Source organism: Rousettus aegyptiacus, unplaced genomic scaffold (genome assembly GCF_014176215.1).
Source record: "Rousettus aegyptiacus isolate mRouAeg1 unplaced genomic scaffold, mRouAeg1.p scaffold_m13_p_2, whole genome shotgun sequence".
Taxonomy (NCBI): domain Eukaryota; kingdom Metazoa; phylum Chordata; class Mammalia; order Chiroptera; family Pteropodidae; genus Rousettus; species Rousettus aegyptiacus.
In genome coordinates this window covers 152,293,511-152,319,808 of record NW_023416295.1, presented here as the reverse complement: position 1 = coordinate 152,319,808, position 26,298 = coordinate 152,293,511, and the positions used below count along the sequence as shown (strand labels likewise).

At 43.0% G+C, this 26,298-nt stretch overlaps 2 long non-coding RNA genes across 2 annotated transcripts in view; both read left to right on the top strand.

Moving 5' to 3' along the window:
• Positions 1-634: 634 nt before the first annotated feature.
• On the top strand, positions 635-9,957 carry LOC118613867. Its single transcript, XR_004955984.1, has 3 exons — positions 635-702; positions 785-861; positions 9,738-9,957. It is a non-coding gene; the product is annotated as an uncharacterized LOC118613867 (long non-coding RNA).
• A 2,849-nt stretch (positions 9,958-12,806) lies between these two features.
• The window catches only part of LOC107508601, a 42,523-nt gene continuing 29,031 nt past the window's right edge, over positions 12,807-26,298 (top strand). Inside the window, exons 1-4 of the long non-coding RNA XR_001596341.2 lie at positions 12,807-12,904; positions 19,811-19,984; positions 20,952-21,169; positions 21,970-22,122. This is a non-coding gene — a long non-coding RNA (uncharacterized LOC107508601). The remainder of the gene's footprint in view (positions 12,905-19,810; positions 19,985-20,951; positions 21,170-21,969; positions 22,123-26,298) is intronic.

Sequence of the window (26,298 nt, the reverse complement as noted above, 5' to 3'; positions counted from 1 at the left end):
CTACAGGAACATGGATTTTGGGGCCATCGGGAATGCAGCACAGGCTGGAGTAGAGAAGAAAAATGTCTTCCAGGTGTTTTAGTGACCCAGGAAGGTGGAAACTGTGTCTGGGGTAGAGCTGGGAATCTGGAGGGGAAGGGGACATTAAAAGAGCAATGATCTAACAAGTGGAATAAATTATTTCATGAGTAGAAATGTTGATAAGAGGAGAGAGGCTAGTATATTAGTGGTCTGGAACTACAGTGGGGAAGGTCAGCTATTCTCCGGGGCCCGTAAAATGGAGGGGAGTGGAAGGAGCAGAAGGTGTTCGGAGAGAAGTACACAGGAGGGTTTCACCTACACTGAAAGCCTCATTATATTTCATTCTGGGCAATAAGATCCAAGATAAAGTTGTTAAGTAAGTTTAGGCTATAAAGGGATTTAAGAAATTTCTGGTCAGGTTGTCATTAAAAGGTCACTCTTTGAAGCCTTTCGGTGACTTTCTACACATGTAAAATATTTTAAAAGAGATGATTTCAAAGGCAAAGATGTGTTCAAACACAAGATAAACATCTCTGTGCCATGTAAATAAAAAAAATACAAAGTGCAAAGTGGGCTGAAACTGGGAGCCTGCTGGGCTCTGGGTCCAGAAATAGGCAGAGACAGGCAGGGGTTTCAGCTACTGCAGGGAAAGGTAACATGGACAAAAAGGGCCCTCTTCAGGTGAGGGACCAAAGCCTGTGGTTATGGTGGGGCTGCCACCCTTAAAAAGAGGCTAATGAGATTTTATCTGTTTTTTTCCTAGGGATCTGGCTTACCTCCAGGTGGGAGGAAGCAGACCAGACTTCCACCTAGGAAAGTCTCTGATCCAGGACATGCAATGTGAGTGCTAGTTCCATACTCGGACCCTTTTGGGGGGCGCACAGAGGTAACCACAAAATCGCTAGACCAGGAAGGGTGCAGGGAGAGAGGAAAAGCAGAGAGGGAGAGAGAACTCTCAAAGTAGGAGTGCAAATGAAAATTCCCAAAACATAAAGGGAAAGCCATGTTAAGAAAAGGAGAAAACAAAATCAGGAAATGAATTCATCCCAATGACATGAAAATGAAGTCAACTAAAGAGGACTTTAAGGCAGAATCTTTAGGGAGATAAAGGAAGGAAAACTAGCCCCCTAAAGAACAATAAATTATGACACAATAGACTAAGAAAGAGAGTAAAAAGAGAAGTTTATAAGAATAAAACAATTGGAAACCCTAGAAATAAAAAATGATTTTTTGAAATGGAAAAAAGTCTGAATATACAAGATAAAGTCCTCACTGGACACAAAAGGAGATTTCGTAAATTGGGAGCTATTGGTTAGGAAGCTACCTAGATAGAGCAGATAAAACTGTGAAAGGGAAGTTAAGAGATGTGGGTAATAACATGTAATATAAATTCTAGAGGAGGAAATAACAGAGAACTGGCATTTAAAGAGATAATAGCTAAATATTTTCCAGAATTAAAGAAAGACATGCATCCTCAGATTGAAAATGCATGTAATGGGCTAAAAATAATCCATACCTAGACACATTGTAGTGAAATTGAAGAATATAAAGTATAGGGGAAAATTTTTTTAGATCTACCAGAAGGAAAAAACTCAGATCACTTTAGAAAAAAGGAATCTCTCTCGTATCAGCAGGCAACTCATTAGCGACAATATAAAAGTCAGTGAAGTAATATCTTCAAAGTCCTGAGGAAAAATAAGGATTTGAATGATCAAAACTAATCTAGTTTTAGAACAAACAAAACAGAAACGAACTCATAGATACAGAGGACAAATGGATGGATGGTCGTCGGATGGGAGAGGTGTTGGGGGATGGGTGAAAAAGGTGAAAGGGATTAAGAAGTACAAATTACCAGTTATAAAAATAGTCACAGGGATGTAAAGTACAGCATAGGGAATATAGTTAATAATATTGAAATAACCATGGATGGTGTCAGCTGGATACTAGACTTATCAGGGGATATCACTTCATTTGGTGTATAAATGTCTAATCGCTATGTCATACACCTGAAATTAATACAATATTGTATGTCAATGGTAACTGAAAAATAAATTTAAAAACAAATCTAGTTTTAAAAATGTAATATAAAGGCAAAATAAAGATAAACTGAGTTTATGCTACACCCTTGTTCCTCACTTCCTAATTCTTGCTAGCAGAATTATTGCCAAGGCACACCTCAGCTAGTACGTGGTTCTTAAATAGGGGGAAATTTTGCCTCTTAAGGGACATTTGGCAATCTCCAAAGATATTTTTGGTTGTCATGACTTGGGGGCTGCTCCTTACATCTAGTGGATGAGGTGAGGCCATTTCTGAACATTCTACAATACACAAGACACCCTGCCATAAGAAAGATTTATCCCATTTAAAATGTGAATAGTGCCATTGTTGAGAAACGCATAGCTGGAAGGAAGCAAAAAACAATATCAGCCTCAAAACTAGTAAAATACATTGATTAATTTACTATAGATTATTAAAAAGCATTAACAATGTGTAAAAAGGTGGAAATTAACTCTGGCAATGAAATAATTTTCAGTAGTTAGTTAAAGCATGATAAAGTCTTTGTCTTGTTAAAGAGGCTAGAAAAAAATGAATAATTTTAGACTTTATTAAAATGTACCAAAAAAGAGAAAAAGACAAAAAATTAAAAATGTACAATTAAGTATGTTTGTTAAAAATTTGGGGATAACAGTTAAAATAATAGAAAAATAATCTACATTTGTCAAAACAACAAATGAGGAAAAATAGGAGTACAGACAACATTATCAATATAACAAGAGGCAGGAAAAGAGAGACAATGCAGCAAAAAAAAAAAAAAAATTATGGAAAACGAAAAACAAAATAAGAAAAAAATAAGTTCAAATGTATTAGTAGACACAAAAATGGAAAGGATTAATCACGCCAATTATAGATCTCAAAAACATAATGTTGGGTGGAAAAAACAAGTTGTACAACAAAATATACAGGACGATGATGTTATTTGGGTATGGATTATATATTTAAATGAACATTATTTACGGGTAAATGATGACAATGAATATTTAAAAACATGAATGGAAAAAATACACACTTCCTTCTGGAGAATGGTTGATTCTGGGGTGCGAGAGAGAGGAATGAGATTGGAAGAAGAGGACGTAGGAAACTTTAACTTTTTCTGAAATATTTTATTTCGGTGAAAGGAAAAATCTGAAGCAAATAGAAGATTTTAACATTTGTGTAGCGGGTACACACATGTTCATTATATTAGTGCAAACTTTTCTGAATATTTGAAATATTTTTAAAATTCATCATAAAATAATTGAAAAAAATGGAATAACACCTGTCCCAGGAAAAGATAGCCTATCAATAGCAGTTTTAGAAGTAAATCTGCATTTTTTTATGATGATGTCTTTTGAAAGTCTGGTTTCATTACTTCTTAAAAATGTCTAACTTGTAATTATTTTACTGTCGTGCTTGATTTTATATTTATTCCCTTTTTGTCAGATAATTCTAGGACAAATAATAAATAATTTATGTAGAATAAACCAACCAACAAATAGAGAAATAAATGAATTCATAAATACATAAATAAACAAAATACATCAAAGTTCTCTCATAGGAGGATGCAGTTCCTGCGGGACGTAGTCGAAGGAAATTGTAGACATGACGTGTAATGGAGAGAAGCCTGCGCCTGTCCCAGATCTGCCATGTGGGACTGTTGGCAAGTTGTTTAATAACTAGAAGAGCAGATTCCTTGTAAGAAATAGAATAGATTTATAATACTTGCCCGATTTAGTTGAACTAATAAGGAGGAAAGAAAGCATTAAGAAGATTGCTGCAGGTAAAGTAAGATATCTGAATTAGGAGATCAGAGATGAGCTGAGTTGGTTGCGAAAACTTAGGTAAGGGAGATGGGAATGGAAAGTACATGCCCCAAATGGTCAGGTATGCAGAGGGGAGGTGGTAGGAGAAGAAAATTTTCATTTTCTTCTCAACATGTGCTTTAGGGTAAAGGAATCTAAAAGTGATACCAAGCACTCGTCCCAGAGGGCATCTCCCTACCCACTGTTTAGAACCAGATGAAAGGCAGCGATGCGGGACAGGTCAGTAGGAAATGAGCGCTCGCTGGAACAGCTGGCTGATGAATACAGATGGGCCATGTGCTTTACATATATATGTAATAAAATCGACACGTATCAGCAAAAAAAGTATGTAGAGAAAAGTAATTGCTTCAGAGGCCACCTTTCCAAATATTGAGCCAACCTGGTCATGTCAGCATAACTATCAATTCCTGGTACCTGGGGAGGTGGAAGGCATACTAGCCACAGGCTAAATGAATTCCCACAAATTCTCTGATCCCCATCAATCTAGTAGTTACCGCCGTGCTGGTCCCTGTGGCAGCTGGGCAGCAAGTTATATTGGTTTAATATAGTTTGGAAATCTACAACATTTTTCATTTTCTCCTGCATCCCAAAGCAGTTAGTGTTTAAAGAAATGAAGTTCAAATTTTCTCAAGACTATAATTGGAGCAGCAGAGGGTAAAAAGAATTCCAATAGCTAAAATGGATATTGAAAAAGGCCTCACGAAGGTCCCCTGTGGTCCATCAAAAAGATGCCTAAATAAAATCCTCTATCATTGCCCCAAACAACAGCAATAACAATAATAGCATTTATTGAGTGATTGCTATGTTGCATGCACTTTGTCAAAAACTTTACGTGGAATATCTCATTTACACCTTACAACAATCCTATTAGGTAGTTATTATTATATTGATTCTATAGATGAGGACACTGAGACTTAGAGATCTCACAGCCAATAATTAACAGAATGAGAATTTCAAACCCAATTTGTGGCTTTCCAGGTCCTGAGATCTTAAACACTATTTTAGTGTTTTTTAAACCCTAGTTCTTCCAAGTACCTTCATGGCTTTTGACAAATACCACCTAAATAATTATTTATTAAATATTTGTTTAACTTGACTCCCCCTTCCCCTTGCAAATTAAAAAAAATCGTATAGATAAAAAATACTGATACAGAAAACCACACAAATAAATATTTGAATTAATGAAGGCAAACACGTTTGTAATCCCCGCCCGGGTCAAGAACGAAAACTTTGCTACCGGCTCAGAACTGCCTTCATGTGCCCTGTCTCAACCTGAATGCTCTCTCTTCCCCCACGAGAAACCACTATCTTGACTTTTTGGATGTTTCATTATTGTTTTACCAGCCCAGTGTGCATCCTTGGACATCGTAGTTTAGTTTTGCTCTTTATAAAAACATGACCTGTCTTTCAAGCATTTTTGAACCTACAGTTTCTTCCTCTGTCCTTTTATTTTACTTACAATTTATCCATCATAGATCTGGGTTGTTTGCTTTGTAGAATTTTACTCAGTTTGGATTTTGCTGATTGTGTACTAACGGTGCAGCTCAGTAACAAACACATGACACTCACTCTGTTGTAAAGCTGTTCTAAGTGCTTTACATATTATCTAATTTAATCCTCACAACAACTCTCCAAAGTTGGTACTATTATTATTCCCATTTTACAGATGAGGTAACTGAGGCACAGAGACTGTAAGCAACTTGCCCAAAGCCACGGATTTAAGGAATGGCTAAGCCAGGATTTAGACTCGGCTGCGTGTTCTTAACCGTGCTGGTGCCCTGCCTCTCATGGCAGGCGCTCAGCAAGGCTTCGCTGAGTGAACGGATGCACAAAATCCACTACTCAGTTAAGCCTCTTAGAATGACAGGACACCTTACATGATGTTTTAGAACTATATGATACCTTATAGCACAGTCCACCTCTCTGAAGAGTTAGGATTTATTGTTCATTTGTTTCACAAATGGATATCAAACGGCCCCATCCCCCAACCAACGACTAAAGCAGTACTCTGTTTAAAAAGGACTAAACACAATGTGCTACTTTTTTTTTTTTTTGGTACTTTGCCTGCAGACAGGCATTAACTCGCCACCAAATAGAAATGAACAACCTGCTCAGTGCTCTCTACTTCATTTCTTGCTTAAACACTATCAGATACTCCAGTGAGAGATTAATGTGGATCCCAAATGGGTTAAGATCTCTAGGCACAATCCTAAGGCACCCTTAGGAACACATGATCTCTTTTCTTTTTCCTTTCTCCCCTGAGGCAAACATTAACTCAGTCGGCTCCTGGAATTTGTGTTTAAGATAAATTAACTAGAATCAAAGAGCCTTTCTCAGGTGTGGGTACTAGTTAGAGGGCCCTGAAGACTGGTAATCCATTTTAATTCCAATATCTCTGCCATTGGGGCTGCATGATGGGCACCATAGTGTTTGCCATGGTCTTGGGCCAAACACCTTGCAGGCCTCTGGAGCTGGGAGCCCCTCACGCTCTGAGACTTTAATATAGATTTCTCTGTCTCCTCGGCCGTATATAACTGTGAAGGGTACCAGAGCAAGAAAGAATAATGTGACCTTCCAGGGCTGTGAAAACAATTGTGTCCTCTATGAATTTGTAGGTTGAGCGATGATGCAAATTAGAGCTTTAGCTTATTCTTCAGGGTGAATTACTCAAGACCTTGAGTTACCTTGAGAATATTTCATCATTATTTCTTCATACCTAGTAAGAGCTCTGCCCTGCCCCCTTCTTAATTGAAGAACTCCTAAGTCCTGGTAATAAATTGTGCTCTGTGCTCTCATCTACTCCACCCCTCAATACTGCCTCAGGATCGCTAAGGATCAAAGGCACACCCCAGCCTGGCCAAAAGCCAAACAAAAGCATTTCTTTAATATCCACTTAATGAGTATTTATTGAGTATCTTCTAGATATTTGGAGAATTTTAGTGGAGCCCTACTGCTCCATGCTAGGTCCTGGCATAGTAGGCAAAGAAATGAAACCTGGATTTTATTTCTGGTACAGCTCTGTGACCTGAATAGATTAATCTCTCAGTTGTTTTATCTGCAGATTTGGGATTGTGATTATACTGCAAGTCTGGAAAGAAATACTTCATGTATGATGTGTAGCATAGTGTTCCACTTAATAGAAGCTCAACAAATGTTGGCATTACACCATCCCCTTTCCTCCCTCCTCCCCGGAGGAAACAAAAATAACTAGGAGACAGTCCTTGCTCTTGAGGGTCTCACAATTCAGTGGGAAAATAGCTCCGTAAAGAGGTTTGCAGGAGGAAAAAGTGATCTTCTAATAACATTCAAGCTGGGGAGACTTTAAAAACAGTATAACTCTGTGTCCTTATTTTCCAGGCAAGAAAATTCAGGCCCAGAGAGGTTATGGGACTTATTCTAGGCTATGGCACATTCTTGGCAGAGATGGTAGTAAAACTCAGGACTGCAGATTCCCAGCTCGGTGCTTAGTCGCACAGAATATGAGACAGGTATTGAGACGGAAAAGAATAAAGACTTCTCATTAAACAGGAAGGCACAAAGCTAGAATTGGGGTAGATGGGTCTAGAAGAGGGTTCTGGAGTTCCTTGTCGTTTATGCTGCACAGAGCCCCTGCCTGCTCTGTAAGCGGGACCTTGAGTAGAGTTCACATTCTGAACATTCGCACACCCTCTCAGAAAGGAGGCTCAGTGCCCCAGAAGTCAGACCTAAGAGTGAGTTCTGCAGGACAGTTCATTATGAAGAAGGGCACTTGGAAGGAGAGGACAAGGAGGAGAAGTGGGTATGTCTTTGACAATGGAAACACAGGAAGGGCCTTAAGAACTACGGTGGTGACAAGAAACCTGAAACTCAAATGAAGCCATATTTGACTCTGAATTGAGAGCTTCATTTCATCTAGACTCAAGTTAAACCTTTGGATTATGCCAGTTTTAATAAATGTCTGACATTTTTGTGTCTAAGAAATTGTCTTCAGAGACCCTGATCAGGGACCTAAAACTTCTCTTCCACTCCCTCCCTGCCTCCCTCACTGGGAGAGGCCAGGAGCCCCCAAAGTCAGTCTGTAGGAGATAGGGTAGAAGTCTGTGGGTATGACAGGTGGCTTCAGGATTAGCCTGAGAAATTAAGTACCATCTTACCTAAATCCTCCTCAGCCCACCAATGTTCCAATTGCATTGAATGTTTTAAACTCTAGAACAAAAGAAAAAGCAGCCTAATTATTTGGGTGTGAAGAAACGGTAATAGTCATCCACCTTGCTTCTAATCTATTTCTGGTTTCAATATGAGAGCATATTTGTACAGCAGGTGTTCTGAGGAAGATGTAGTCTCCTTTTTTTGTTGTTTTGTTTTGTCTTGTTTTGTTTTGCGGGGAAAATTGACAGAATTGAGTTGAGCTTCAAAGCAGCAACGAGGCAAAGATGTATCCCCATGGCATCCACAGTCTGGGACCGGGGTGCAGCCATCTAGGGTGGCTTCCTTCCTGCCGTCTTCTTCCCTTCTGTTCTCTCCCCAAATGAAGCAGAGCAGAGGCTCTCCTCAGAAGGGGGATGGAGGTTTTTTCTTTCTAAGATTCCTTTTTCTTAAGACCAAGTCAGGGTGATTATAATTATTGACCAAGCTATTTATCTTAAGATGGAGTTTAAATAATAAAATTTAAAAAAATTTTCTGGCTAGGTTTTGCTGACCCTTTGAAAATCATCTCTTATTTTTTGCTATATTTTAAGTCAAAACATACTCTCCGAGTTCTAAATACAGTGTTAATATAATTTTTGTTTCTTTTTTCTAAGAGGGAAAAAGGAACAAAAACAATTATCCTTTTGGGAAAATGTCCAATGTTTAAGCCAACTTTACAGTTCCTCATCTCCCAAAGCTGCATAATTACAGTGAGAACTTTAAGGAATCACCAGTGTATCCATTTGTTCTTTTGGCTTAAATTCCCTCCATCAGCAAGAAGGCAAAGAGGGCAGGGCCGTCTGCCTCCAGCACCCTCCTCTCGGCATGGCACCCAAGTGCACTTTGTACAGGCTGTCCGTGGCTTTTTAAATTCCTTCCTACTTCCAGGCTGCTCCTATATTCCCAGTCTCCTGATTACAGCCAGGTCCTATGCTCCTGCCATTCCAAAGGTCTTAGGAGACCCACAGAGCACAGGCAGTGGACATCCTCGACGTTCTGCTTTCCTTGGGCATTATCAAACGTGGCAACTCAAAGTGGGAGCCTTTCAGCCCTCCTTCAAGCTCCCCTGGAGCTGGCAGCCTGCGGTGTCTCTGCGGATTGTAGATGAGCCTGAGGAGTTTGCACGGCTCCTACTTTGTCATCATCTTAAAGAAACCAGAACACATAGGTAATATGAGTACAGTATTTGCAAAAGCAGGGCACTAGGATGCGGGAGACTGGACCATGCCACTGAGGAAGCCTTCCCAGGAGAGCTCTTCCCTGACAGAGGAGGGTGAGAGCCCTCCCCTGAATATCCCACGCTGAGAATGAAATCCAGATGACTAAAAGTGCTTTTAAGAGGTAAAGAAAGTTTGCATTCTAGCAATTGCATTGGCTAATGGTAAATTATGGAGGAGCTCTTTGGAAATTCTTTTTGATCTATATAAATGACAGGAATGCAGCGTGATCCTAACTCACACCTCTCACACATCTGCTGGCATCGGTGCCTCACATTTTCCTTTAGTTTCTGCCCCAAGCCCCCTTCTCATTTGCAGTCCTCTCTGCCATGCCGGCCCTGTCCCCTCCTAGCAATTCTTTCTTCTGGCCTTGGTGGATCTTGGCTGTCCAAGGGCAATCAGACGGTCCCAGTGAAAGACTCCTAATTCCCGGATCTATTGCGAGAGATAAACAAGAGGTTGTTCTTTCCAGAGCCTTGGACATGACTTGGGCATCCAGAGGAAAATCAAGACTACTGAAGGGAAGAGGAGAAAAGGGTGGCAGCCATGCAATTTAATTTGCCTCAGGCAAGAGGGGAAGATAGAGAAAATGCCACCCTCTTATTCCAGGGGAGAAAGATGGACAATCACTATGAAAATGGAACTAAGGAGGCGGAGACTTTTCATGTTGTTTTCTTACTTCAGTTGCTACAAAAAAGGTCAGTGGAATTCAGGTGTGTGGAACAGGTACCTCTCAGGTGAGAGTGAGAGCCCAGCTGGCAGAGCGGAGAGTCCCGACCTTGCATCCCCGCTGACGGGATGAGCCACCTTTGGGGTCCTTTCAGCATCTCAGCCCCACGGTTTCCGCATCTGGAAGACCAGGAGGTGCAAGGAGATAGGTTGCTTTCAACCTTCCTCCCACGAGGTGCAGAAATCTTCTTTAAAGTGAAACACCTCCTTTCTGCTCCCTGCTGTTCGCCGGTTACCTTTGCCTTTGTCACTTAGCCTCTTCATCGCAGTGCCACCTTACTGTAGTAAGATGGCTTGTTTCACCCTTGTCTGTCCTCTCTGTGGAACTAGTGCTGAGAAGAGATGGAACAGGTCATTGCCCCAGTGGTGTGATTTAGGGGGAAGTGTGTGTTTGGGGGGGAGGCTAAAACAGTTTCTTTCACCTACTGTCACACCACTGCCTAAACATTTGCCATTGATTATTTCTTTCTCTTTAAGGTAATTTGAAAAAATATCAGAATTCTTCAGAGCAATAATATAGATCTGATCATCCACTGATGCTTTCAAGTGTGTCCATCTTTCCTGACTGCAGGTTTTAAGTAGGGTACGGGGGATGGGCACCGAAGGAAAATGTCCCTTTGTATTTTTGTACAAACTGCTGTTTGTTGGCTATTCGTCTGGTGGCCTGGGTGCTGACACCATGACGTGCTCTCCTGTCCAGTACTAAAGTTAAATTACACCCGTGTGGAAATTGGCAGCCTCTTGTCATCCCAGAATTGCGCACACCCAGTACTCCATGCTTGTGAGAGTAAAATCTGAAACCAGAGTCACAGAACTTAGCTCACAGCAGAGTGGGATTCAAAGAATGTTAATTTAAATGTACATTCTCAGTAGTTGCTTGATACAAAGAAAAAAAAAAAATCCAGACAAATTTCTTTAACTTTCCCTAAGGCTACTCTGGTCCAATGAAAGTGGGAGCTCCAGAAATCCCAAGTTTATAGGCAATGAGGCTTGCCCTTCCATATCTGTGCAGTTTATGAGAAGAACATTATTTTAATTTGCCATTGCCCTTGTCTTTGCTCATGTACTCTAATACCCAGTAGCACGATAAGGAGCAAAGGAACTAATTTTCAAATATTAACAAAGTTATTCAAGGGAATTGCGTTTTCTGTTGCTGCAGTTGGCATATCTTTTTCAGAAAGCTTGCTCGTGGCTGACAGCCTGCTTGGCATACTCCTACCGACTACTTCAGTGGTGGAGAATACGGATGACAAGATTCAAATGACCAGATTTCAATAGGCCTGTGAGGGCAGCAGTCTGAGAACCGGGGGAGACTGAGGCCTTAGAGAGGTATCGGCTGATAGATGTATCCAATCTAGGAAAAGGGGAATACAGCCAAAGAGAGTCATTTGAGATTGAAAGCAGCTACGAAAAACTCTCAAATGTGGAAATGGACTGACACTGGTCACTTCCACATACCCACATAGAAACCCGCTTAATTAGAAGAGCTGAACCTATTGGGAGATTCTGAACACTGGCTTCCTAGGTATTAAGCACTTTTCTATCTATAATATGACGGCAATCACTGCTAATTTCCCAGCAAACCCTCGATAATAGAATTTTAGCTGAGAGGTAATTATCCAGCCAAAGAGTAATTTCTGGCTCCTTGCGGAATTAGGTGTGCCCATGTGAGTAAGCTCTCACCAATAGAATGCAAGTGGAAGTAATGTGAGCCCCTTGCAGACTCAGCCATAAAACCTAGTTCACGAGCTCGTGATAGCATCACCCCCTCCTCACAGCTGGAATGGCAATCCCGAAGTATGCTTGGGACCCATGACCTGAAGATGATAGAGACATCATCTGTCTGGATCCCCAAAAGAATGCTTAGAGCAGAAGGACGAGCAACTGGCCTGCTTTAGATTACTAATGAGGAACAACAACAACAACAACAACAACAACAAACCTTTATTGTTCTTGAGCCATTGTATTTTGAGGTCCATCCATGGTAGCAATTTAGACCGCACTGTCTTTTCCATTCAGGCTGGTATCACGAAATACCATAGACCAGGTAGCTTGAAAACAACAGAAATTTATTTCTCACAGTTCTGAGGGCTGGGGAATCCATGATCAAGATCACAGCAGATATACTACCTGATGATGACCCACTTCCTGGTTCATACACAGTCAACTTTTCACTGTGTCCTCACATAGTGGGAAGGGCTAGGGAACTCTGTGGAGTCTTCTCTATAAGGGCACCAATCCCAGTCATAAGGGCTCCATGCTCATGACCTAGAATCTCTCAAAGGCCCCCCTTCTAGTAATATCCCTTTGAGGAGCAGGATTTCAGCATCTGAATTTTGGGGGAAATACAAACATTCAGTCCATAGTACTAATTAATATATACAATAACCATGCAAAGCAGGTGATGTCACCATTTTATACATTAAGAACTTGTAGCTCTGAGAATTTAAGAGATTTATTTATTTATCCATGTCAGGATTTGAATGTGGAGCCATGATCTGAACTGGAATCCGTCTGGTTTAAACCTCTAGCTCCTGGAAGTTCAGGCCTCCAGAGAAAAAGAAATAATAGAAGTAGGTGGTTTGGATGAGAGGGATCGTCCGATTCTGCTAGTAGGTGGTTATTTCAAGCCCAGATTCACACCAGCTCTTTCCACAGCTCCAGCTGCTGCCCCGCTGAACTTTATCTCGGTGTTAGAAGAACATAAGAGCTGGAAGGGGCCCTAATAATCACTCAGCTCAATGGTTTTCAAATTTCATTTTGGCAACAGAAACCCTTCTAATGAGATCTGACTCAGAAGCCTTGTGTGTGAAACAGTTCAAAGCGGAGTTCATCTCTTTGAAGCAGGGGTCTGAAGCCAGGCTGCCTCACCTCTTGCCTGCACAACCCCTGAGAGCCTCCTCAAAGCAGGTCAGAAAACCATTGATGGGGTCTAGTCCTTCATTTCACAGGTAAGGAAATAGTACAGCACTGTGTGTCTTCATCAGGATCACACAGATAGTAAATTGCAGGTTGGAACAGAAACTCTGGCTCCTGACTTTCAAATTTAGAAATCTTTCCATTGCACTGGGCTTCCTTTTTTGACATACCTGCACTTGACCCAAACCAAGTCTCTTTATTCAGCAAAGACAGTATGGCAGAGAGTCAGAGTGAATGCCCAGTCTCTTTATTCAGCAAAGACAGTATGGCAGAGAGTCAGAGTGAATTATTATATTTGTTTTATTTCTGTGTAATAAATTACCACAAACTTTGTGGCTTAAACAACATCCATTTATTATCAGAGTGTTCTGTAGTCTGGGTAGGCTCAGCGGGGTTCTCTGCTCAGGACCTCACAAGGCTGAAATCAAGGTGTCTGCTGGGCTGCACTATGGTCTGAAGCCTTTGAAGATGAATCCACTTTGAAGCTCCTTTAGGTGGCTGGCAGGATTTAGTTCCTTGTGGTTGCAGGACTGAAATCTCTGTCTTCTTGCTGACTGTTGGCTGTTGGTTGCTCTCAGCTTCTGGAGACTATTCTCCTCGATTGTTCCGTGTGTCGCTCTCCACCTTAGCAATGGAGACCTTCGCTCAAATCAAATCCCTCTCACACGCCACATCTCTCTCGTTTCCCCTTCTGCCACCAGCTAGAGGAAACTTTCTGCTTTTAAATGGCTCATGTGATTGAGTTTGACTCACTTGGATAACCTTTCTGTCTCAAAGTCAACTAATTATTAATCTGCAAATCCCTTTTCACGTAGCATGGAATAATCGTGGGAGTGACACCAGAGCACGAAGGTCACGGTGCCACCTTGGAAACCTGACGTCATGCCTGTGTAGCTACCACTAATTCTGCAGATCACATCACCTCCTCTTGGGCCCTCTGGGAACAATGGGAACAACACGGTTCACTGCTGTGACCTCTTAGCAACGTTTTGCCAAATTCTCCCTGCTAGAATCCTGAGTAGATGAGACAGTCTAGTCACACACTGATTTTTCTTAAACATATTCTGTGGGGCCACAGCAGGTATTAGGATCTGCAGGGTATGTTCCCAGCATTGGCAGCTCTGCCAGGGCGAGCTCAGGGCCTGAGTCCTGCCTACAGGCTATTTCTGGCTAGACTCAGGAAGGCAGGTGGCAGGCCTGTGATCCTGGGGCTATCAAAAAGGTGAGGAACTCCATTCCTCTGGCAATTGTCATAGGATGATGAGCACAGTAATCTCCTCCTTTTGTAGATGACTCCAGAGGGGAGATGGGTTTTAACTAAAGTTTATAGGACTAGCTACAGCTCCTAGGTTCAGTGTTGTGTCTGATACTCCAGGTCAATACTAGATGTTTTCTTTTCTGGTTCTCTGTCCTAGCCTCTTGGTGATCTCAGAAAAGCATTTTGTGGTATCTTCAGTTTGTTTTCTGCCCTGCAGTCCAGCAGGTAGGGTTGCTGGTTGCATTATCCAGGCCTAGGGAGCATGGGAAATTGCCTATTCCAAGCATCATGGTGGCAGACTCTGACATAGCATCCCGCTGGCTGTAGAAGAAAATTGAGGTGGGAAAGACAGGCAGTGCTGGGAAAGAAAATGCTGAGAACAATAGGTAATATGGTTAAACTCCCTAGTTTCTAGTTTGTATGAGGCAATGGATTTACAATGTGAACTCCAAGGCCTGAACTCCAAGGTTCAATGTCTGGTGTGATACTGGAGGTTCCAAGGCTTATGGCGGGTGGGAAGGGCTGAGTGCAGGAACTGAAAAGGCTGGTAGATATGAGACAGGATGTGTCATGCTTTAAGGAACATCTACATATATGTTATCTGAATTCTTAAAAAATGAGGATTAAAAGAATAAAGGGCAGAGGAAATGAAGTGAAAAATAGAAAAATGCACTTGCCTGCATTTCCACTGACCAACTAAGGAGCTGGTTAAGAAGCTTTGTGACTACTTCTCTTCCAATCAGCACTGGAAAATACACACTGGTCTCTCTCTAGTTAGGGATGCCTGATACCAGTGATCTCCAAGTTTTGTTGGTGAGCAATTTGGTTCTAATGAGTCAGCTCTTTTTAGAGCTAGTCCCATAAATCACAAGAAGGAGGCCACAGGGCCTTCCCCTGCATCTCTTGAACTGTGTGAGGTCCCATTGTGGCAACGCCCTCATCCCTACCAAACAGGTTTCAAATCTCAAATAGTATCTTCTCCAATAAGAGGTCTGGGAAGAAAAAGAAGGGGAAGAGATGGAAATGTACCAGATACCGGAGAAGGTGGCTGCAATAGCAGTCTCCGTGAGTTCTTTCTAGATTCTCTGAATATGTCTTTGAGTTGGGGCTGTGGCGTGTGGTCGAGTAAAGATATTACTCATAGTTATTGGCTTGGGAGAGGGTAAGCCACAGCTGGAAGTTTAGCTCTGGGTCTTCGGGCTTGGAAAAAGTCTCCTTTTTGCAGCAGAGAAATCTATAGTTTCCTCCCTAGAAGCTCTCCTAGGCCCACCTCTTTCCCTCTGTAATTCAATATCCTGCCACCAGCCTGGTCTGCTGGAGGGTGCAAATTCAGACCCAAGGCCACTGCACTGTGGGGAGGGCTCTGATGCTGTCAGGGGACCTTCACTGCTGGCTGCAGTCATCTCTCACAGCTCTTCCTTTCCCTTTGAAGGGATGCAGTTTACAATGGGCCTATTAGAGCCCTAATTGAATCGTTAACACACCAGCCATTAGCAGCTGCTAATGAGGGAATCCAGGGGATTATAGCATCAATTATCAAGTTTGACTTCTGAATGTGGCTCTGCCAACAGTGGGCTCTTGTGAGTGACTTTAGAAAACATGACAGAGAGAGGGAGGAGGCCACATGCACATTGCGTGGTTCCTTGCCTGTACCCTAGATAAGCTCCTATGGGGCGCACTTTCCTGTGTCAAACAACACAGGTCCCGGGCAGCCTATGTATCTGGAGATGAAAGAGCCTTCCATGCACAGACCCACATGCCTCTCTTCCAGACCTTTATATCCTCCTTAAAACTCACATGCTTCTTTGCCCCATACAGCTGTTTTCGCCTCCATTCCCCTGTTTTCTATAAATCCTACCACCTCATCTGTGGTCTTTTAATGCCTTCAGCCAAAATCATTCCCAAGCCCCCCATGACCCACATCCCATCACTCCCCAAGTCCTTGGAATTCAAACTATCAAATATCTCTTGACTCAATTCTTTTCTTCCTTGTCCTCTACTATTGTTTTAGTCCAAGCTTTTTATCATCACCATGGAAATGGTTCCAGGCCAGTAAGGAAATTGGTCTTTCCATCTCTAGATCATTTCCTCTCCTAAGTCCAAATGACTCTCTAAAAGGTTGATTTAATTGTCAATCCTTAAACTTCTCTAGGGATCCCTAAGTTCCTAAGCCAGATAGGTCTTCCCTACATCTCCACCTCATGGTCCACCATTCTTTACCTTTTAAATCTAGCCAGAGCCTTAGTGAACGGCCTGTCTTTCCTCCAAGGTGCCTAAGTGCTGGGGCTATGCCCTTTGCACATGCACATAGTCTACCTGGAGTGCCGTCCCCTCTTGACCACCTGTGAAACTTGTACCACTTTTTAAAGCCTCATCTAGGAAGTCTTCCTCAGTCACCCCTTCTTTCTTGTGAGCCCGGTATATTTTTCTCTCTTAGTACCTATTTATACTCTAATTATAATTATTTATTTGTCTCTTCTGCTGCACTATGAGATAATTAAGTGCATCAGTTTAAATATTTATTTCTAGAAGCTCAGAGTCTAGAACATAATGTCTGGCACATCACAGACATTCAGTAACTATCACTACCACAATGGGTGCTTAATTAATGGATTAGAAAATTGATAATGTTTTTTACAGTTCACTTCACGAACCAATATTGACATGCATTTTATTATTCCATCTAGGACTCTTAGTTGTTCACAGCCTAATTCTTTTGAACCCAAAGAGAAATGCCTTAGTCATCAGAACTACCCAGCCTCTACCCCAATAGCTAAGTGCACAGCCTTGAGAATCCATGCATAGTTATTGAATTGAATTAAAATCTTCAAGTGTTTATTGAGCTCCTTATTTTTCTTTGGCTCAGAAGTAGGTGCCTGAGAAAAATATCAGACTTAAGAGTTGCACTTGCCTCCAAGGCCCTTCTAGTTATGTCGCTGCCCCTAACTATGACACTGCATAATCATAGGCAGATGCACCAGGTCTCTGCTCCAAATCGTGTCATGATATCATTTGTGAAAAAGGTGCTTTGCAACCCTGAGAGGCTTCAGTGTAAGAATGACAGCGTTTGCTGCCTACCATGTGGCTATCACCATACTCAGTGCTTTGGTCTATGATTTCTGTACCATAAACAACTGTCACAACAAATTTGGGTGGTACGCAGTCTTGTGCCCAGCCTACACATGAGAAAAGTGAATCCCATGGACATTATTAAGCAGTAAAGCCAGGGCTTACACCAAAGCCCACCTGCTGCCAGGCCTGAGAGACCTGAGTGGTTAATGTAAATCAGTCACTCTGTCTGGGAGGGAAGGACTTTCTGCTACCTCTTCCCTCCAGCTGTTAACACTTTGCAATCCCATGGCCTGCCCATACATCAAAGCCTGTGCAACTGGACAGAATGAGATAACAGTGCAGAGATTAAACTATTGCCTAAAGTCAGAAGCCTTGTTTTAGCCCAAAATTCTCTGTGGTTGGGGATTTCAATTGAATCACATAGTCTCAAAATGAGAGAATTTAAGGTCCGCGATGGAAGAGATTGTTGTTCAGGGTGGTCTTCCCTATGTCTAGAAGAATGCCTGACACGTAGTAGGCACTTAATAAACCTTTACAAAAAGTATTGCAAATGTGAGAAACAGGAACATTTCAGTTGCATTTAAAAGTCCCTGCCCATGGGATGCTGGGAGAAAGGGGTGAACAGTTAAAGAAGTACAAATTAGTAGTTGATAGTTGGTCACGGGGATGAGGAGCACAGCATAGGGGATGCAGTTAGCATTAATATGATGGCTAGGTGGAGGGCTGGGGAGAGAGTGAACATTCGGGGGGATCGTTTTATGAACTATATAGATGTCTAACCAATGTACTGTACACCTGAAACTAATTTAAGTAAGCAAGCAAGCAAGTAAATAAATAAATAAATAAATAGATAGATAGATAGATAGATAGATAGATGGATGATAGGTAGATAAATAGGTATATAGATAGATAGATAAATGTAAAAGGCCCTACCCATTATTCTCTTTAAGTGTACTTACACCAGGAACACCTTTGTGCATTCTCAGCCCTGTTCTTCATCTCTCTCCTCCATCAGCTTAGAGAGGAAATCATAGCAGAGTCTCATGACCTGCAGAATGGGAGGCCATGGGCTCCCAGCACCCCAGCACCCTCTTTACCTTTGGTTCACTAAAACGTGAGATTTCAGAACAGATACAGGGACCAGGCTGAGCCGGGAGGCACCCTGAGTAACCTTTAGGAGGTTCTTCCTCTCAGGGTGCCTCACCTCTTTGCAGGCCTTGTTCCAAATGAACTCCTTCTCTCAGCTTTAGATAAATAGGGGTCTAATTGCCTATAAAAAGACAAACTTTCCCCTAAAATATTTTCTATTAAATCCTTTATTTTTACCTGACTGTGGGTGAGTTTATCCAGCTCTCTCCTGAAACTGAAGAAACAATGTCCACATAATATTTAAATCATGCCCTTTTGGTTCAAATATTTTCTAAGTGACATTTTTACTGAGAGAATTATAGATTTATGCAGTTTTATAAAATGATAGAGGGACCTCCCCCCACCCCACCTTGTTCTTTACCCACTTTCCCCTAGTGGTAACGTCTTACAAAACCATAGTGCAATATCACAACCAGAATATTGACACGGATACAATCCACAGATTTTGTTCAGATCTCCTTAGTTCTATTTGTATTCATTTGTGTGTATGTGTGTGTATATTTAGTTCTGTACAATTTTATCGTATGCGTAGGTTGTAGATCTACTACCCTAGTCAGATGGTGAGCAGTTTCATCTCCACAAAGGTCACTCATGTGCTGCAATTCCCTAAGGAACTTTCAGAAGAGAAGCTGCAGTAACAGGTTCTGGGGCAGTGAGAGTGTTACTGAAATAAGTGCAGGTGGCTAGTTCGAAGACAGCAACTATGCGGAAATGTAAGTTCTGGTTTTCTTTATCAGGTACCTTACCTTGTAGCCTCTTCTCAGGATAAAGGGTAAAGGTAAAGAGAGAAGGTCAAGGGAGTGCATATGAGGCCAGGATATTAGCCAGGGAGGGTAAGGAGGGAGTATGTTTGTCTATGAACCTTGAGACACACAGCTCCCTTTGAGGGATGACGGGCGCCCTTGGACAGGGAGGGGTCTGCCACAGGACACAGGGTGGCTGAACAGGAGCAAGGCAGCTGGGCAGTTTGCAAAGGAAGCCAAGTCAGGTGTGGTCATGGTCTGGATCAGGGACACGGGAGGGAAATGGAAGCATCTAGAGGATATCGTTAAAAGAATTAGAGGAGGAGAAAGCACTAAGAATGAGAAAACTTGACCCACTCGGAAGAGGTAGGGGGGTATCAATTGGCAGGGAGAAGGTGACAAGAGGAGCTGGGTCTTGTTCCCTCTGGGACTTGGGTGATGAGATCCTGTGGGTCTCCTGCCGGAGATCGAGGTCTGCCAGAAAGAAGCTTTGCTACGTGGTGGAGAGCTCTGCTCCCTCCGAGATAATGGGCTGATATTTGGGGCGCAGAGGCTTCTTTCCTTTGTGTGCATGGGTGGTGCTGCCTTAAGACCTGGGCAATGGGGCCTTTGTCTGGGCCCTGTGATTTCAGAGGTTTCACTTTCTCGCTACTCTAGTTTTGTCTTTCCCAACAGTGAGGAGTTGGCTGGGCCCATGGATGTATGCCCCCGAAGCCCACATCCACTGCGGTACTCTAACCACCATACTCTGTCACGCTCTATACCTGAAACCCAGAATTTCCTGAACAAATGGTCTCAGGTCCATTCTGGAGCTTTTGTGGGTGTCTTTCCAGCTCTGCGCTACTGAAGGTAAACCATGCTTCTGATACATGTCTGTGCCCAAGGCATGGATGTTTGGGACTGTGGGTTGAATTTCATTCTGGGGGCTGGTGTGTCTACAGGCATATGCATGTGGTCCCACAGGGTGTAGATTGGAGCCCAGGGCTGGAAAAGAAAGGGGTGTGGGCTGCGCGCCTCAAGCCTTCATTTGTCCTTTGTCTCAGGCCTTGTGATAATTAGGGACAGCCTGTGGGTTAGTCCCTGGAACAGCTCTAACTCTGCTGCCTCGCCCTGTTGCTGGGAAATGTATCTGATCTCATCTTGGTTTTCTGTTTGAAATGGAAATTGCTTCATTTGTCAGTTTGTCAGTTTCCCAAGTAATTACCCTTTCAGAATTCCTGAGGCCTCTCCACACCACAGTCTTCACGACCCTCCCAAAGTGTGAAGTGAGGCCCTCCACCCTTCACACCTCTATTTCCTAGCAAATGGATCAAAGTCTAAATGCAGAGAATCAGGGACAGCCTGGTCTCACAGGGCAGCAGCCCCAGCTTACGTAACCATCACAATCACATGGGGGCGCTTGTTAAAAATGTTAATTTCTAGGCCCTGTGCCTGGAGAGGCTGGTTCTTCCGGTTTTGGGGGAGACGGGGATAGTGGTCTCGGCCTTAGCTGAATGCCGCAGTTCTCTGTGGATTTTTAAAAAATTACTAACGATTGGGTCTCAACTCCAGAAGGTCTGGTTTAACTGGTCTGGGGTGTGGCTTAGGCACTGGGATTTTTAGAAGCCTGGATGATTCTAATGTACGGCTCAGGCTGAGAAACACTGCTTAGGACTGTTTTTGACACGAGCTCAAATGAATGAATCTTCTGACCAGGTAAGGGTGGAAATACTACAGGTGGTCCTGGAAAGGAAAGTGGAAAGAGTAACAGGGAGAGAATGTCCTACCTTCAGGAGGCCTCGTTTTGATTTTGTTTTTTTGTTTTTGGTTTTCTCAGAAGCAGCTGGCAAGCTCTTTTGTCCTCGGACTTTTTCTCTCCAAGCTGAAGCAGTAAGATAATTGCCCCATGGCTTAAAAATTCCAGGAATGACCCTTCACACTCTCTCCTCTCTGTGTGAATCCAGGAATAACCCTCATTCTCTAGTGCACAAACATCAACTCATTTCCCTGTGAGGCAGGTAGAACAGGTGTTGTCTGTCTCCAGGTCCTAACCTGGTACGTTTCAGATGATGTTTTCTTCTGGGGTGCATTGTTCTCTACATCTCTTTCCCATCATTTTATAATTTTGCAGCTTTGCCCCATCTCAGCCCTTTCTTAGGGCCTTATATTCTCAATATGTGGCCAACATGAGGACACTGACTTTAAGGCCTCAGGGGAGGGGGCTGAGGTTAGCACCGGCTCAAGACCAAAAGGACAACAGAAGTATCTGGCCGATAGCGGCAGCTGCTAGACACTAAGTCTTCATCTGGGATTTCTCTTGGCCTTACATTGTCCCACTGCACCAAACAAACACGAGGCCAGTGCTAAGTCCCAGGACCCTGTACTGCAGCTCACAGGAAGGACATTACAAACTTTTTCTCCTCATGTGTGCTTCCCTGGTGTTTGTTGGGGGCCCATTTAAAAGGCTGAAGGCTAACATATAACTTGGAGGAAAGGGGAGAACTTTTTCAAAAAAGGCACCAGCTTAAAGGGGAAGGGAAGGGCCAGATGAGTGTCTGCTTGCTAAATGTCTGCCACAGTCGCTAATCAAGCTGCAGTTGTAAGACATGGGAGCACACACCAGCCTTTTTAGTTATGCCTGTCCCTAGACAGAACTCTGATTTTCCAAGTGCCCAAAAGGAAGAGTCTTCAAACTATAAACCTGTGAGCTTGATGTTAAAATGCAGCCAAAATGTCATCAGATTATCGAAGAGCTTGTTTAGGAACACTTAGGAAAAGATTCTAGATCTCTTGGATCCAACGTGGGTCCACCGAGGGCAAATCAGAGTAGGTTAATGACATCTTTCTCTGACAAGGTCGTGTTAGGCTGGTCAACAAAGAACATGTGAACTTCAGCAGCTGAACGACAAGGACTCTGCTGGCCTAGTTGTGGACAGGAGAGAAATACATGGTTGGATACGCAGATACCTAGGCACGTTGGCGACCAGCTGAACTCCTGGGCACCAAAGGTACTGTTTAATGAATGTGGAGAAAAGTGGTCTGTAGTTGTCTGGTTTAGGACCCCTCCATCCTGCTGCTTTCAAATTTATTCTCTGTGACTTAGATAGAAATATAGATTTTCAGAAGATAAGGAACTGAGAAAAAACGAGAAAAATATATCGTACATAGAAATGAACACATACACACAGAGATAGACAGATTTTTGAAAGCCTGGTTTAAAAAGTAGAATTGGGCAAGATGTTATTTAACTAATGCACCTAATAGCATGTCCACAGAGAGGAAGGACATGGCTTAGCAGCAGCTTATATGAAAACGTTTAGTAGTTTTTGTCAACAGAATCTGCAACTGTGTTATGAGGTCTCCTGCATGCTGCTTGGCTCTTGGACTATAATACTAGAAGTAGAGAGTCTGCAAGTGAGATCATTTTCTATTCTACAATGTCCTGGTCAGATATCACTAGGAATTTTGCCTTTTATTCTGGACATCATGCTAAGGAGCTGGAATGGTTGAATGGAAAAGAGAAGCTAAGTTTAATAAAATGACCTAAAACACTCTCAACTGAAGAAGATAGAAGAAATGTAGAAGGGACATTTCAGGAGTCACGAGAAAGAGCTTTAATACGTGAAGTCTGTCCTAAACTTCGGTGGTGCCCTCAAGGGTGGACTGAGCATGTCTGTGAGAAAGCTCTGGAGGGCTTCAGATAAGTGAAGCTCTTGAACGATCCCATACCACAAAGGAAGAGGTGATAAGTCAAGACAACATACAGTTGATGTAAATATTGTGAGAAGGGCCCTCATATGCAGCTAGAATAGGAAACTCTATGCTCAGTTTTGCTTCAGAAAGTCCCAAACGCCCTTTATGGCCAGAAACATCTTTCTGGCTATTGCCTGCAACTTCCCCATTAGTACTCTGTACGTAAAGCTGAAAGCTTTGATTCCGATTCTATTTAAGAACCTGTGGAAGTTCTATCAATAAATTATATACAAGTGTGAAAAAGGAAAGAAAGAAAAACTTTTAAGGGGAGGGGAGGAAAGCGGGCACAAATACAAGAGGCTAGAGGTAAATTTAGGGTTTTTAAGTGTAGGAAACCTGCATTAGTTTTATTTGCCTGGCCCAAATCCTGTGGGTGGAGGAAAGATTCCTCACTGCTAACAAATGAGTCAGATGAGTCCACACTCATTGACCCTCAGAAGGGGCCCGGGGCTCTGTTTGGCCTCTCACCCAGCCCAGCCTTGGGTTTTAGTATTTCCAGGCACAGGCGGAGTCTCTACTGCTGACTCAGGCCTGGGAGCAGACCCAGCACTGGCTCCCCCCGTCAGCAAAGTGCCACACCAAAACTCCATCCCAGCGAGAGTGGAGGGAGCAGGTGCCTGGCCCTCTGCACCACCCGTCCTGGCAAGCTGGAAGTCTGGCTGGCACCACGCCCGGCTCATTTCCAGGAGCTCGCTAGCTAGATATTTACTGGGAGGGAGTCTTGGCAAGTGGACACAGCTCGGCAGATTGTTGCCCGGGCCCATTCACCCACTGCGCTGTGGCGACGAGAGGTTTATTGCCCTGATGGAGTTTGGTTTATAACACCATATTAGCAAGCTTATTCCTCAGGCTGTTCCTAACCAGGGAACAGGCCAGGGAACAGGCAACTCTTCCATCGCCAGAGGCAGGATGGAAAGCTTATTGTATTTCCCTAACTTTGTAGCAAGGGAAATTTGATTTATTTTAGGTTTAATCCATCACCCTCTGGCATCATTTCAAGACAAGCCTTGAGCATAATTGCAGGATCTGGAGAAAACGGAGAAGTCAAGTTCAATTTATTCCATTAACATTAAAAAAAACATTTAATTACGATAAAAACTGAAAAGCATTTAACGTGAAGAGAACCATGGCTTTATCTTCTCCATACATTCGGCCCACCAGTCACTCTCTCCCTGCTGACACTGGCCTGTTAGAACTTTGTTTCTTGGCTTTGAGTGTTCCCACAAGCCTCAGCCCCATTGTCAGCTCAGCCAGCTACTGCAGGGGACAAGGACGTGGGATGTCCACTCACCACCTCCTTTTCCAGACCGAAATCCATCCACTCCTTTCTGGATGGTCATTGTGCTAGCTTCTCCTCTGCTACATTCTATTTTCCATGTTGTCTTCAGTCTCTTCCTCCCATTTAGGGCCAGGGGACTGGGGAGGGGGACAGTTTGGGGAGGTGAGAGCTATGGGACGCAGTCTTGTCTTCCTCCCTCCTTCAGCCCCCTCAACAGAACCTTGGTCAGTGCTGGACTGTCCAGCAGCCAGAGGTGGGATGCACATAGAGCGCCACCCAATGGGGGCTGCCAAGGGTATGATTTTTGGAAAAAGATATTATGTTTCATTTCTTTAAAAGTCGAGGTAGTAATTATGGATAAGTTTAGCATTTCATCAGATTTCTTCATACTTATCTTGTAATTAGGCATTGCTTTCACTTTAGATTCCATATGAGATTGTGGTAGGCAGACAAATGGCTCCCCAAAGATGTCCATGTCATGACCTTGGAATCTGTGAACATGTTATATGGTAAAAGGAAATAGTGGTTGCGAGTGAATTAGATTGCCAATCAGCTGACTTGAAATTAGGGAGATTATCCAGGAGGGCCCAATGGAATAAGAAGGGTTCTTAAAAGTGGAAGAGGGGGCAGAGGACAGGGCCAGAATGATGCGATATGAGAGAGACTTGGCTTGATCTTGATGGCTTTGAAGATGGGGGAAGGGACCACAGGCCAAGGATGCAGACAGCCTCTAGAAGCTGGAAGAGGCAAGGAAATGGATCCTCTCCATAAGCATCCAGAGAGGAACAGGGCCCTGCCAATACCTTGATTTTAGCCAGTGAGACCTATGTTGGACTTCACACCTGCAGAACTGTAAGATAATACATCTGTACAGGCATACATTGGAGATATAGTGGGTTCAGTTCCACTCCATCACAATTAAGCGAGTTATAATCTTTTTTACTGGTGGACGGTCTTGCCTTCAGTTTGTGAAAAACACAACACCTGCGAAATGCAACAAGTACAATGAAACAAGGTGTGCCTATATTGTCCTACATCACTAAATTGGTGGTAATTTGTTACAGCAGGAGTTGGAAACTAATCTATGCCCTGCCTAGACTAGGAGAGAAGATGCTCAGACCTGCATCATCCTCCCCACAAACACATTAATCTCCAAATATCTGGCAGGCGAAAGGCAATATGTTGGGGCCTGGTCCTTGCACTATATAAACTCAGGAGGAGATGGGATAAGCTAGGTGCTCAGTGAAGGTCTGGAGAGGGGCTTTCTGGAGTCTGCAGAATGGAGACAGTCTAGCCTCCATCACTTCTTAGTTGGGTAAACTTGGGGAAGTTATTTAATGTCTCTGAACTTCAATTACCTCACGTTATCGTGGATATAATAATAACATAATATTAGGGTTAGTGTGAAGAATGAATGAGCTAATATACGTGTAAAGCACATATAATAGTGTCTGGCATGTGAGAAAGGCCATATGTGTTAGCTATTATGATTGCTGTCAGCTTTATTACTAGACTTTCAGGGAAGTCTTTAGAGGTTCAAGGGTGGAAGCAAAGTAGGCTTCAAAGGCTAGAAAGATAATAAAAATATTTTCCAGTCATTTCCTGTGGGTAAGCACTGTGATAAGTTACCTATCTTTATAACATGAGCAAATACTAGTATCGGTCTCACTTTACAGGTGCAGAAACTAATGCTTAGAAAGGCTAAGTAACCTAACTCACACAACAACTAAGAGGCTGCACAGGAAGGAAAACCAGATTATTTCACTTTTAGCCAGCACTGAACCAACTTCTCAGGGGCAGGGATAAACACATGTTGGAAGAAAATCCAGCAGGGCAGGCAGTTGAGTGGAAGCAGAGGTTGGTATGAAGCAGTGACTGGGGACCAGGCTGGGACATCAGCAGGGGCCAGTCAGTGACCGTCTTAAACAGCATCTTTTGTTTTTTAGGAGGAGAGAGCCACAGAAGGTAAACAAATGGTACTGTAGGAATATGGATCTGGCAGATCTATTGGGGAATGGAGTAAAGACAACGGGAGTCCCAGATGTAGACAAAGCAGTTAGGACATTATTCCAAATGCTGAAGTACTGAGTGTCTACACTAGGGTGGAGCCAGGTGTGAGGGACCGGTGAGTGAGAAAGGCTGTACGAAGGAA